Below are 14,877 nucleotides of genomic sequence, written 5' to 3'. Positions count from 1 at the left end.
AACTCTCCGCCACCCCGTTAGGTACCATACATAACTACATGGTTCTCTACTGAGGTTATTTCCCACTGTGAAGATCAACTCTGGTCTTTCATTTTATTCTTTCCTTGCATATTTTTATACCTGACATATGCTCTTTATTTTTCTACATGCTCCTATCCTCAGGGATACCTGACACTTTATTTTTTTGCTCTTTCACAGTGCTAGTGCTGTAGGGTAACCCTTTCCTATGTGACAGGGCATGTGGGACTTGATCACCTACAGTAAAATCATGTCGACGCGGATTCAAGTAAAAAACCCCGACCAATGTAATATCTTCCCATTTCTAATGTGTTGGAGAAGTGTTCCTAGACCCTAAAACCTACCTGCCTTTATTTGTAAAGCATTATTTTACAGGAGATGCTCACCAGGATAAATAGACTGCAAATGCACTTATGGATAGATTAATTGATCAATAGAACTGACAAAAGAAATGGCTTCAGATTAAGACCACACTTGTACTCCTGTTATTAATATTAAGTCCACTTCATGTATCTACAATATTTTGTATGCATTTATTTTGTATGGTCAAGGCTATAAAGAAGCCAGCACCCTTCCATTTCTTCCTGAAAGCCATGATCATTTTTAACTGATTGCTCCAATATGGGTGCTGAACTGACAAAATCTGAGATAATTTATGCATTTCACACGTGGAAAAAAAACCAGACTATTACTTATATTTCATGACCCGGACTGAGGAGGTGACAGCCCATACAATATTTTTTACATGTGACCTGCACCAGGCCATAAAGAGTTTAAATTACAGGGTTTTAAATATCTATTTAAAAGGCCCATGATTTGACCCTTATTATGATGATAAATAGCCCATATTTCAAAGTGATTGTTCCTGAACCATTTCACGCCAAACGTGTCCTATTCATGATTTAACATCTCAGAAGGTGGCATATTGTGATCTATGAGATTGAAAGCATTTGTTAAGCCTACTCAGAAACCTGCAGCAGACCACTGATTCCCAAAAGTCATTATCCACCTTACTGCCACAGTGACGGATGACATTTGTCATACTTTGATCATTTACTATCGCCATTGTGACCCACTGAAAACCTTGTGTGTAGGTGTGAGTCTGTAGGTGTACATCAGGTACACAAAATCCTGCCTCTCTTTTGTTGTAAAGTAGCTGTTTGACCATCATTTTAGGGGGCCATATGAACTGCGAGGGAAGTACTATTCAGAGAGATGGGGGAATGGTAACTTGTGTATTTTATTGTTTGGGGAAACAATCATTTATTCACAAAAAAATATTGTTCTTCCAAATAATACACCAAGATTTTTGAAAGTTGAATGTTGCTTTGATAATCTCTCTTCTACCAAATACTGCAAAATAAAATTTGGGTGGTAGTCTTCCAGTGGTTAGATTTGCTGCCTCACAGTGCTGGGCCTTGGGTTCAATTCCCTAGGGGCTATCTGCTTAGAGTCTGTATGTTCTCCCTGTGTTCTTGTTTACTCTGGGTGCCCCAGCTTCTTTCCCCAGTCCAAAGAAATGCTGGGCCTTTGGACTGTAGGTTAACTGGCTTCTGTGAAGATCGGCCATGCTGTGAGTGTGTTTGCATGTTAATGTCTGTCTGCCCTGTGATGGACTGACATCCCTTCCAGAGCGTATCCTGCCTGTTGATGGCTAGGATAGGCTACAGCTCCCTTGCCACTTTGGTTTAGATAATGCGGTTAGAAAATGGGTGGATGGTGATACAATTTGTTCATAGGTACAAGACATCACTTAGTGGAAAATGTGAGCCTACAGTTAATAGATGTTGGCCTAATGAGTCATCATTACAGCAGCCTCTTTGATCATCATACTTGTGGGTTCTCAGCACCTTGTCACCTGTGTCACCCCTTTGGCCAAACAGGTTAAAGTAAAAGTTTTTACTTTAAAATGTTTTTACTTAATCCAGTAAAGTTTAATATTAATGTACAGATGAAGATACATCAAAATACACAACCACTCTCGATGGTGTGTTCTAGAAAGTGAATTTGATATGCCTTTGTCAAATGCCCAGATTCAAGAATGTTTTTTGAGATAAGATTGCTTTTTCATCCAAGAATCCCATCTAACCTTATTTCTTAAAAGCTTTAAAAGAATAGCAATGTGACTGTCCTTTGATACTTTATAGTTTGTGCAATTAAATGTTCTCTCACTTAACTAAAGCTTTACCGTGCTACTAGGATTAAAAGTGAGTAGATGTCAATAAACCTCCTCAGACTATCATTCAGATCTTCAATCCATCAAAGACTAAATTCCAGTGTTGACCAGAGCTCTCCAACCCAGGTCTTGGAGAGTTCTAATTATACACGCCTTTAGATGTCTACAATTAGCAGCTAATGATCATGTTAATCATGATCTACTAACCACTAATTTGTTCAATCAAGTAATTGGCAGCTGGACAGCAGGCATTGTGGCTTTGAAGGATAATCAGAGACTGGGGTCTTCAGAGTAAACAATCTATAGCACTTTCAGCATGCTGCTTCAGCGACAGGTTTTCTGCTGTTGCTTTTACTGTGTGTAGGTTTAAGAGATACTATGAGACATTGAGAGATATATGTCCATGTTAGTGTTAGTATAAATGCACACACGGTATACAGTATGTACAAAGAGTACAATGTGTGGGATGCTTGTGAAGCTTATTATTGTTGTTTTTATTAATAGTATTATAGTTATTAATAATATTGCTACAGATGAGTAAAACTGTTTGTTAACAAAACACATAAAGAGAAAATAGCTACTACGGTCGAACCTTATTTTTAAAAAACGTTCCTTTTCACCCCATTCCTTAATGATCTTGAATTATTAAGTAATAACATTATGTATTAACGTTAACTATGAGTTGCGTTAACCTTTTTGAAACAGCTGTATTGTGGAAATTATGAACAGTGGAGCAATGAAACCAAAATAGGTTATATAAACCAATAGAACCCCATTAAAAACATTTTAATGGGCAATACCATCAGTGACTGGACTGTGACACTCCACTGTCCAAATGCTGATCTAGTGAGCCAGTGATCTTTCTTATATACTGTACTAGTGCATACCAGTGATACAGTATCAGTGCCAGCAGTGCTGTTGTCTAGTGAACAGAATCCCCATGTTTCCAGTTATACAATGGATAAACTCTTTGGGTTGTTTCATACTGCACACTTTTCACACTGTATATTACTGTGCACTGTACAGTATATTACAAGATTTGTCCGCATCTATGATATGTAGGTAAATATAGACATTATAGAAATACAGTTTAAAATGCTGAATAATATGGATTCTGTGAAGCCTGAGAGCCGCCAAACCTCAGGAACTTAATAAATGCAAAACTTATGTACAACGACACAATTTGTTTTTACATTGGAGCAGCTTTCACAGCAAAAGGTAATATTTCTTCCAACGTGTTAATGCACTGTCTGCTTGAGGTTCCCAAAGCATTATGGTGTTATCTTTAATTTGGATGATTGACAAGTCTATTAGATTACATGTTAAATCAACCATGGAGCACATCCCTGCTTCACATAATTTTCCCCTATCCCAGTAGCCCGTCACCCAAATAACAATAAAAACAAATGAAAGATGTGACAATATAAGTAATGAAAATGGATCCACACCCTGCCTGAAGCAAGAAACATGAATATGAGTAGCCAGGGAGTCAGAAGAGCACACATGAAATGTAAACGTCTGCAGGTATTTGAAGGATATGCATGTGGTTAAATATTTAATACTCAAAAAGCAAAGACTTCCCCGAACTAGGTCTAAAGCAAAATCTACTGTAAGAAGAACATTTTGATCCACTTGAAATGGAACACCACCTAGGAGGACTATGAACTTTTGGGTCAGTGTCACCTCATCTAACCATAATGAATATATGTTCTTAAAACACTTTAGATATTTGAGCATACTGCCTAAAAATAATTTTTGGCTTTTCTGCTTCCATGTGCTGCTTATCTTCGGCAGAGAGCTATATTACTGTATATGTGAATCTTTGGAATATTCTTTTCATGGTTTATGGTGTTGTACCAAGCCCTCTGTTAAAGCTGGCCAACAGCACAAGCAGCACAGACAAAGTAAATTCTTATTGTGTAAGTCATGCGAGTTTGGGGGAAAAAAAGCAGTGTACAATTTATTACAGGAACATTTGATCAATGCTCATTTCATCTGAAAAAGAAAATGACACTGGGAATCTAAATCAGTTGCTGGGAATTCAGTACCTAAAAGGAAAAATACCAAACTGTTTAAAATGCTGACCTAAATAGTCATAATAATATCATAACCATCTTATTACTCACGACATGAAATTATATACCCATACTATCCTGAATATTTTAAATTCCTAATTACAGTGTACTTAACATCTAATTACAACACAGTTATCAGCAACAGCATATGATTATTAGCATGTGACACTTTTTATTGTCTTGTACTCTTCTCCAGGTTAAGTTCACAATAAACCAGCATACAGGCTTTCCTGCTGGTTCTACTCACTGCTTCAAGATGAAAGGAAATATACAATTTCAAAACACAGTAACAAAACAATAGCAATAGAGTACTGTACATGTATATGTATGCAAATTATAAATAAGAAAAAAAAGTCAGCCAAGCAGGAAAAAGGAAATAATTCTTAAGTTTCATTCTCTGGTACATCAGTTAAAAACCTAAATCCTTCATAACCTTAGTAGTGGACTTATGAGGGAATGAATCCAGTAATGGAGATGGCATGTAATACGTTATCAATACCTTGCAGGAACATGTAAGGTGTCCTACATATCAACTTGGTTGTTAATCTATACAAGCCACTCATGACCATTAACAAATTCTTCAGTGGTACTGAAGGCAGTGCCCATCTCCATCACCCATAAAGAAGCCTAAGGACCTTGGCAAATCTGAAAGTTCTCCACCAAGGAGTAATAGTTCTTTGGACTTGAGAGGGGCTTCTGCCAACTTTCCTGGCTAGAACAATCTCCAGAAAGAGAGACTGGAGTCTAACCCCCATACACTATTAGTCAGCATCAAGGACCAGTGTGATCCCACTGTAATCCCGGTGGCCAAGTGGGAAAGGATGGGGCTGGGAGGATTTGTGAAGTTTCTGGATGGCCGGTCATGTGATTTTCAAGAGGATCATGTCACTCGCAGAGGCCCGTGGGGTGGATGGTGCCTAATCCTCTTTCTAATTACCATTTATAATTCACAAACTCTGAAACTGATGCAGGCCTCAGGCACGCATTTCCCCAGCAGAGGTGGAAGATCTTGATAACCATTAATGTGACCACATTATTAATCTCCACTACAGGTGCATGACATCATCCTTTAGTGATGGATAGAAACTACAATAACAAGTAATATGAAATAAATGAGAATTTCCTCTCATACGGTATACTAACCACAGACCTATTAACACTTCTTCCACACGATACATACAAAAACAAAACCTTGTTAGTATAAATGGACATGGAAAATCACTCTGATTGAAAAAAATACAATCCTGATTCAGACCCCTGTGTAAAAGCCAGTCTCTGTGGAATAGGGTATTACCATAGTTCTAATGCACAGTTCTGTTAGTATCTACTGTATCAGTTTTTTCAAAGAAGGCAAATGGACACTTTGCTGTCTAAAGCAAGGTGAAGCTGCACCTTCCCAGAAGTCATCAAAAATCCCAAGCCTCTCTCTTTTCAGCTTAGGACTCCAGACTTTATTATTATGCTGGCTTTTAAAGGCTTAAACATCTCCAAGATGAAATATAGCTTTGATGTGGTTCAGGGCTAAACTATACATAAAACTCATTTAGCAGTTTAATTTGACATCCTTTGTTCATGTATTTACACATCGTATCATGCTAGAGATGGAAATATTATCATGAAGAACACTATAACAATGACAATAATATGGTTTGTGAAGTGATAAGCTAAATTCATTAGAATTTACAGAAATTATTTTTTCTTGTCCTTTACTCTAATACATTATGAATTTCGATTCTTTTGCAACTGCACAAGTTGGGAGTTACTGTTACTGAAACAGACAGACAAGATGAAAACGTTTCCTTGAGTCAAATTTTCAGAAAAGATAATTTAAATAAAACACTGCTGTAATCACATTCTGTCAATGTTATTGTCCCTTAAAGTCATGGATTCAGTTTCACTTTTAATATATTAAAAAGTTCAGATAAAAAATGTTTGATAGCATTGCCAGAATCAAATCCTTTTTGCTTTTCACCATCGGCAACAAATTAAAGGCAGAAAATAGTATCCACAAGGATGTGATTTAGAATCAAACCAAAATGTACAGTATACAGATTTTTGTAGAACAGATAGAAACCCTATTTAAAATTTAGTATCTACTGCAAAAAATACTGTTTAATCAGCAGCTTTTGAAGTCTTTGCTTTTTACTGTTCAGATGTTGTTTTTATATCCTGGGTTTATTTGGAAAAAGCAGCTTTTTTCCCCCAAGTCTGCATTGTCGATCACCATTCATCAGCGTGACGTTACATAAGTGTCTTATCTTATTAAAGAAACCAGGCACCAGCAGACACAAGATTTCATCATTACAGATTCTTACAGATGACCTCTGGTCAATAATGAGGATTTAATGGTCCAGAAATGTGTATTTTTACTAGTACTCCAATTAGCTGATAAACTGCACATATGACTCTTTTTTTCTCAGATACAGTAACAAGGTGTGGATAGGTAAATTAGCTTTAATTTTTAATCTCTGTGTCCATTAAGAAAAACAAGTAAGCTTATCTTGCTACAGTTTCTTTTTTGTAGTCAAATACAGATGAAAAGTTAAATGATTCTTCAATAGTCAAGGTACTGTGCACAATGATAAAAAAAAAACATTTCCTAGTATGTTTATTCAAAAAACGCACTTAACACTCATTTTAATACCACACGTCAATACAATTAGTGTAAAAGTAAAGAAGGATCTAGGGGTATTTCTAGATGTTCATACTGTAGATCCTGGTTTTTGTTTTTACTTTAATCAGAGAAGTTGAGAATTTTAATCAGAAATCTATTCAATTTGTTTGCAAAGTAAAGCCCAGTTGAAGGAGTGAAATTAAATTTAAAAAATTGTATGTTGCCACTCTGATGTGAAATTCCTGGAAGTGGCTGCCATGCCTGCAGTGCAATCTTGAAGGAAAGCTTTACTGCGACCTTGCCCAAGACCCCTGGAGAGGTTACTGATCACTTCACAGCCAGGTGAGCCCCCTGCCCCCGCCAGGCTTGCATGCGGTGGCACGTGCATACCTGTCAGAGCTCCTCGCAGTGCCCTGCCTGAACCCTGACGTAATGTTCCAGACTCACCACTGGAATAATTAAGCAAGAGGGAAAAAGGTAATCCACAACGAGAGTCAGCTGCCTGCAAGAGGTTTATGTACTGTAGGTAGAAAATCTTCGCTGCTCCATTCCTCAGCGACCCTCTGCAGGTCTTCCTCCTGAATTTACAGCTAGCAAGGGCCAAAATCCATCCATCTATCCCTGTTTTTTTCCTGTAATTTGTATTTCTGCAATTCCCTCTGGTAGTAGGTTCTGAATATTTCACACCGAATTGCATCCTTGGCTGGCGTATATGTGTCCTTTTCTCCGTGGGGAGCTGACAATCAGAGGTCCAAGTGAAAACTAACAATCGGTTGTGTGGAGCTCTGGAAACCCAGCCTCCTACCCCTTCAGTCAGGCTGAACTCGAGGGGGCACAGGTGAGGACACAGGTGATGTCAGCTGAAAGTCCCTTTTGCTGCAGCAGAGTGTGGCATTGAACCCATAGACTTAACACCGACCCCAATCCAAATATGCTTGCAAATCCCTCCAGACAAGTAGGCCAAAGAAACTAACCTTCTAGAAATGCCTTAGTTTTGCCAGTACAGAGACCTGCAATTTTAAAACATGACCCTCTCACCTCCCTGTGATATCACTGGATTTATGATCCAGACATAAATCACCCTTCTTTGCCACTGCCTACCGTATGTCATGCTCTCTGGCCAGACTACTACTGTATATCAGTGATGCTGCATTTCTGACTGCTTTGTTTTGTGCTCGATGTTGTCTCACTGAAAACAAATGATCTTTAAGATCAATGTTGCTAATTAGGACATGCCAGAATCCTTTTATTTCCTCACTGATTAGAAGCGCTCCAGAATTTCCTAGTAATTCAAATCCATTTCAATAACAGGGCTTAATCATAACAATAGTAACCTTACAGGGAAAGAAACATCTCAATGTTTACTAAAATCGATTGTGTGGCAGAAAACAAAAGGCATTATTTTCATATCATAACATTTTGACAAGAACCGAGCATGATGCAATTCAATAAGCCCACACAAGCAGCAACATGCTTAACTACAGGACTGTAGTAAGCTACTCAAGCCTAGTGACTCATTGGTTGGAGCTTATCCCTGTTTCTGAAGTATTAAGCAGGCTTAGAGTATATGAGTCCCCTTTAGGTAGACTTACAATGCTGTTTCATCATAGAGTAAAACCCTATCAGTGCTTGCACCCGTTTGTAAAGCTGGGTGTAAAGCAACAAGGCTAAAAGATGTTGCTCAAAAGGATAACTGCAGTTTGCACAGCTTGGTGTCGAGCCCTTAGTTGGGAATATGGAGCCCTAGCTATGCTGCCCTAATAATTAACTTCAGCAATACTTTTCCTAGTGCTGGGCATGCATTTGAGAGAAAGAAGCAAGCACTGTGGGACTCATGACTAAAAGGCAATAATAGCCTGGGATCAATGGAGCTGAGTTCCCAGGAGCACTATTTCCTGCATATAAGTGACGTATGAGGGCTTCATTGGGATATTGGTAATGGTATTACATTTTTATCACGAATATAATTAAATAAAATCCATTTTACAGAGAAAACTATTTTTAAATTAGAGAAGAAAAACAATTGGCTATGCATCAACAACATTCATTCAGTCCTTTGTGACCTTTTCCAAAAAGTACCTAGAAAAAATAAATAACAGCTCTCACTGGCAAGCTGGAGCACCACAGTTAGCACAGGGTAGTGTTCAGTTTACTCCAGGGGAAGATAGAAGCTGCCCCTAGAAGGTTAAGAAACAGTAACGGTATACTGGACAGAACAGGAATAAAACATAAAGGAAAGCTTTACTGTGCGTACTCTCTAGTGGCTCAAGCTATAATCGTGTTATTTTTTTGCAGTTTGAGGCCTGTAGTCCAGACGTCATCACTTCATCTGTGTGGCAGGCCATTAGCTGGCTATAACTGAACACTACAGGCTGAGAGCCACCAGGACTGGGTGATCCTGCAGTGTTCAGGGAAGTCGTAGCTTGCCATTCGGATGGGTTTGCCCGAAGCTCGCCAGTTTGTGAAATTCTGGGGAGCTCTGACCAGCACGGGTTTGCAGGAGACAGTATGCTCTGCATTGACCACGTGCTGGTATTGGGCCTGCATTAATTCAACTGACTTAACAACCCTCATTTTCAAACCAGGGGAGAGGGGTATTTAGAGAAAGCAACTGACAATCCAATCCATATTTTAGGAACAGAGACGCCAAGATAAATCGGAAGTCAGTTTTGAAAATAGAAATACTCAGGCACATTTAAGTTTTTTTTTTGGTTTCAAAATACAAAATGCACTCTGGGTAGGATTGTATATTTACGAGACACAGACACGTAGCAGCTTCTACCATACGCCAGTGGCTGATGATGAAATAATTAAAATCCAGAATCCATTCTTAGACCCCACTCCCTCAAAAAGTAAAGTACCAGCTAAAAGTGAGTCATTTCCCAAGGAAATAACATGAAAGGAGATCTTAATTTTGTCTCACACTTACGAAGTATAAGTTGAGAAAGTTATGGCTCCAGCAGGGAACTGACTTTTACCCATTGGCTAAACTTCAAGAGAAAAGCTCCAAAGCTTCAAAGCATGAATCTAACTTATTTTTTCCACATTAAATCCCACAGAACAAGCTTCGGAACTTTGATCTTACATCCTGTACGACTCAAGTTATGCTAAGGGTCAAGGGTTTCAGCAAAGAGGACTTTCACTCTGTGCTACCCAATAACTGATTATGAACTGTTGTTCATTTAAATCTTCGCATACTGTATTGCATCTAAGTTTGTCTTTTTCAGACTGTTTGAAAATGTTCGAGTTGTTGGGTTAAAAGCAGACTTTGCTCCCTAATCCAGTATAACAACACTTTCATTGAGCTATGAAAAAGGAATAGATGGTTGCAAAAGAGAGCTGAGTAAGGATGAAGCTGTCAGAGGTTTTATACAGGTTAAATTCTAATACATGGGATGTGGCATGGTAACATAACATCGGCTTTCAATTTGAACATCGCCTGCTCCAATGGACGAACATCACATAATCATGCTGTCACTAATGCTGTTATCACCCAAGCAGTGGACTTCAGAATGAACAACAGAAAGCAAATGTATGTACCTACCTGTATGTACTGTATGCTACCATTCAGATCTGAGAGGCAGACAGAACTTTGCAATCAAAAAACTCTAGTAAAACAAAAATCAGCTTCTTGTAATTCTTCATTCAGGAATCTCATCTATCACCACTTAATTCCTTATTTTGCCCTCCCTTCTTGGTCTCAGTAAAATGCTCTGCAGAAGTGACCGATGCCGACCTTCTGGGTCAAATCAACATTTGTAAGATATTCATCAATCCTCATTGAAGCAATCTCTTTAAAGATCCAGCATATTTTCAGCGAAGGTAGGGATGTCTCAGTGGTAAGCAGTCACTTTAAACAGAAATCTCTTCATTTCTGATTAAAAAGCAAAATGTTTTCTTCTCTTACCTTTTCCTCGATGACGAGGCATGCCTGTCCCCATTAGGTCCTGCCTGGAAAATTAGAACACAGCACGTCAGAACATGAAAAAAGGGGTACAGGAATGGCTCTTATGAGATGACTTTCAATGTGTTTAATCATTTTGCAAAGTGTTATACAAATAATATTGTACCAATGATTCATATATTGGCCACAAAATCCACATGCACAATGACTAACATCTGGAGCACTTAGATAACACACAATACTGTACCTGCAACTGACTAAACACACTTCTTGATAAATAGAATAGGAAAACCCAAAGAGAGAATCTCCCTTGGATCCTAAATACCGTTTGTGCAGGACACTGACATCTCATGCCATCAAAAGTATGAACTTCTGCTTCTGCACTATACATTTAAAAAGTGTAATTTTCAGTTGCAAAACTCGAGTGATATTTAATAAACAAGCAGCTTTACTGTACTGTATATTGGATGAGTTACGTCAGGAAAACAGATATTTTGGTAACTAAAGTAAAGCATTAAATTATCTACTTGAGAAGTGGGAGACCACTTATCCAAATGTGAGGTAGTTGTGCAACATGCTTCTTCTGTGCTTTTTTTTTTAAAGAGTCACAGTCTCTCTAGATTTTAGCCCTCCCCATCTCCCATGGCTACAGAGCCAATAAGACTGCATGCATTACTCATTTCTGAAGCAGCACTGCTAAATATAGAATTCTTTCAACTTATCATCACTGCCAGGTCTGATCAATATGTTTTCAATGGAATTATTACATGATTGTAATGACGGGCTGAAATCTAATGTCAAAAGGTTTTTTGCAGAGAGCTGAATGTACAATCTCATTTGTTACTATTGCAAGACGGGGTCATTTTGTTTGGGCGCAAGTAAGAGCTGCAGGAAGAGAAGAAATGTGTCTTGAGCTTAATTTTCTTTTTTTTGTATTTCACAGCCACAGTGCGAAGTGTCCAAGTAGCCACGTATAAATGACTTTGATAACGCAGCATCATATTGACTTTGGTAAAGGAAGGATGCATAGACGGGTGCATAGCCGTCTTATCTGTATCAGGCTCGGGCTGAGTAAAGGATATTCCATCACCCTGAGTACTTAGTGAGATAACGCTAATTGAAGATAGTCCCAAATTCCACAGATCCTGGAAATAATATCACAGCAGATGGAACGATCAATTCTGAAATCAATAACAGCGCAAGAGAGGAACAGTCATATGCTAGCCTTATCCCATTCAAACCAAAATTTGGAACAGGCAATTCCTGAGACAGACCGCAAGCCATAACAGCACAGCTGAAGTGCCCTTTGGACAGAACACTCCTGCTTCCCCTTGAAGAATCATTTCTAAATAATTAATAGTACATTAAGACTTGATGCAGGTTAGGGAAGGGCTAATAACTGCGTTAATGCTAATGCTTCAAAAGACTAGGAATTTTTACAAGAACATAGTGCAGCTGAGGCAATCTAAGAAACACACATTTGTCTGAAACTACAGTAGCACCCAAGGCAAAGCCTTCAAAAGAATACTAAATCATCTCAGCTTTCTCAAAAATATAGAGATAGCACTTCCTTTATATATATATATTGAATGTGCTCTTCAATATTTGATGTTGTGTAGTAACATTAAGAACCAGATTGCTGCCATGTACTGTACATGCTTTTGGTATTTATACTAAAAACATGGTTTGTAAGAATGGAAATAATACACATTTCTCCCTTGCTCTTTGTTGAGAATTTAACAAGATTAAGTGTTTAATTCTTCTACAAAAACATCATTTATTTCTCTATCCTTTTCCAAGAATGTCCTTCTCCACACAGGGTGGAGGTCAGTTGGAGCCTAGCCTAAGGCGGGATATACTCTGTGTGTGTGCCAGTCCACTGTAGGGCACACACAGGGGACAACCTAGAGGTGTCAATCATCCTAGATGCACTGTCCTTGGATTGTGGAAGGAAACTGGAGCTCCCGGCAACCCGCCCACCCTCCTCCTCCCCAGCAGACACCAGAACAATGAGGAAGCAGCAGACTGAAGGCGCCCCAAGCCAGCACTGAACTTGGGACCCACTGCTGATGAAGCAGCACCCCAACCACCATGCCTCCAGCATGCCATCCCAGCAACACCATATTACGTGCAGATTAGAGCACAAACAAGAGCTGCAGCACAGAGGGAGTGAATGCCGGGTGGAGATGGGATCTCCCATGAGGTGCTGCTGACTTGCCCACCAGACCCCTTCCTCAAATGGATCAAAAAACAACATGTTTTGTTTGGGTGCTTCTCCGAGGAAGGCAGTGGGCAGCATTGCTGGCGCCCTGGGTTCAGTTCCTCAGCTGGGGCGCTCTCTGCATGGAGCTTGTACGGTTTTCCCCATGTGCACGTGGGTTTCCTCCAGTTTTTTCCCCCACAGTGCAAAGACATACCATCACTGTAGGTTAACTGGCTTCTGGGCAATCTGGCCCAGGTGTGAATGTGTGCCTGTGTGCCCTGCCATGGGCTGGCTTCCTTTCGGGGTGTATCCTGCCTTGCAGCCATTGCTCGCTCGGATAGGCTCCCGCTGCCCTGTGACGCTGTACGGGATAAAGCTGTTTGAAAATGGATGGATGTCTCCCAGGACCTAAATTCTTCTATATGTCCAGAAATCTCTGCCTATGCAGATCGGTGCTTGATCCCCCCAAAACAGGACCAACCCTGTCCCTAAATGGAAAAATATTTTTTTTTTGTGTCCTGGTATTGTAAGGAACCTGAAGCTTACAGTGTAATTAATATAGGAGCAGACACATTTATTTGTTTTGCCTTGTGGAGTATTTTGTTTATCTTGTTCTCAAACTGACTTTTCAGAGGAAACCTGCTATTCAAGTGCAGTGCAACATCAGGATAACAAACAACACATTTCACGTCTCAATCAAGATAATTACTTAAAAGGAGAAACACAGGCACAATTACCATTTTAAAACGCAGGGAAGGCGAAAGACAGTACTTGTCAAGGAAATCTCAAGCTAGCAAGTGTGAGTACATACAGGAGGCTTTTCTACAGTATTTGGCCCAGAAGCTTCATTGAGATACTCGTCAGAATGATATTTCAGAGATAATTTAGTTCACACAGCGACTGAACTCTGAACTGTAGTTTGGTATCAGCTATGTTTGATTTGTATTTCCTAACAGATTTAATCCTTTAATTTGCTTTATGAGTATGATGGGTCAATGTTAATAGAATTTTCCTCTCATATTTACACATAATTAAGCCATGACATTGGGAATATTGACCAACAACAAGAAATACTGTTTGTCTAGTTTGGACAATGATACAAATGAAGACATTTACTCTATGAAAAGAATTGTGTAGGTGTTCAGGAGATGGGAGATTTCATTGAAAAGTATTCCTTTTTGTGTCTGAGGGAACAATGGGGTCTATAAACCCTGTATTCCTCACATATAAGAAAACATATTAAATCCAAAAATAACCTTCGCCTGAAATATAGGAGCATTAAAGCTGGTTTCTCCCTGTACGTTTTAAGGCTGTGCAAATCACATGAGGATTACATTGAACAGCACTTCACTCTACCACATTTAATTTGTGGTAGCAGGTGGCAGCAGAGGAAAGCTCACATCAGGAGCCAAGAAAACTCGCACTGAATTGGCTGAGTAACAAGAGGGAGTCACGTCTCTGTGTTGTTTTCAAATGCGGAACACATAACAGGACCACTGTGTTCCGTATCGCACCGTACAGTACATGCGACATTCCGTATCAGGGTTCCATATCCGCCCAGTACCAGAAAGACCAGCTAGGAAGCAAACACTCTTAATGGCCTTCTTTCAGCTTCAAAGAAGGGCCAATTTAAACAAAAATCCTCCAAAACGCCTGCTGTAAGGTGTCCTACAGCAGGAAAATGAATGTCAAATTATCTTCATTAATAATTCTTCAGAGATATTTAGCAGCCAAAACACAGAATTTATTTCTCTGACAAAACACGGAATGTATAGAGGACACACAGTGCGCAGTTAAAACAGAGAACAGTGTGGGAGTACTGAACAAGCTACCCAGCCATGTCGTTGAAGGCACTACCCCTGCGTCTTTCAATAAACAGTTGAATAA

The sequence above is a fragment of the Atractosteus spatula genome, chromosome 22 (assembly GCF_055471065.1).
Source record: "Atractosteus spatula isolate fAtrSpa1 chromosome 22, fAtrSpa1.hap1, whole genome shotgun sequence".
In the NCBI taxonomy this organism is placed as follows: Eukaryota; Metazoa; Chordata; class Actinopteri; order Semionotiformes; family Lepisosteidae; genus Atractosteus; species Atractosteus spatula.
The sequence above is the reverse complement of the archived record's forward strand: the minus strand, read 5'-3'. Positions refer to the sequence as shown.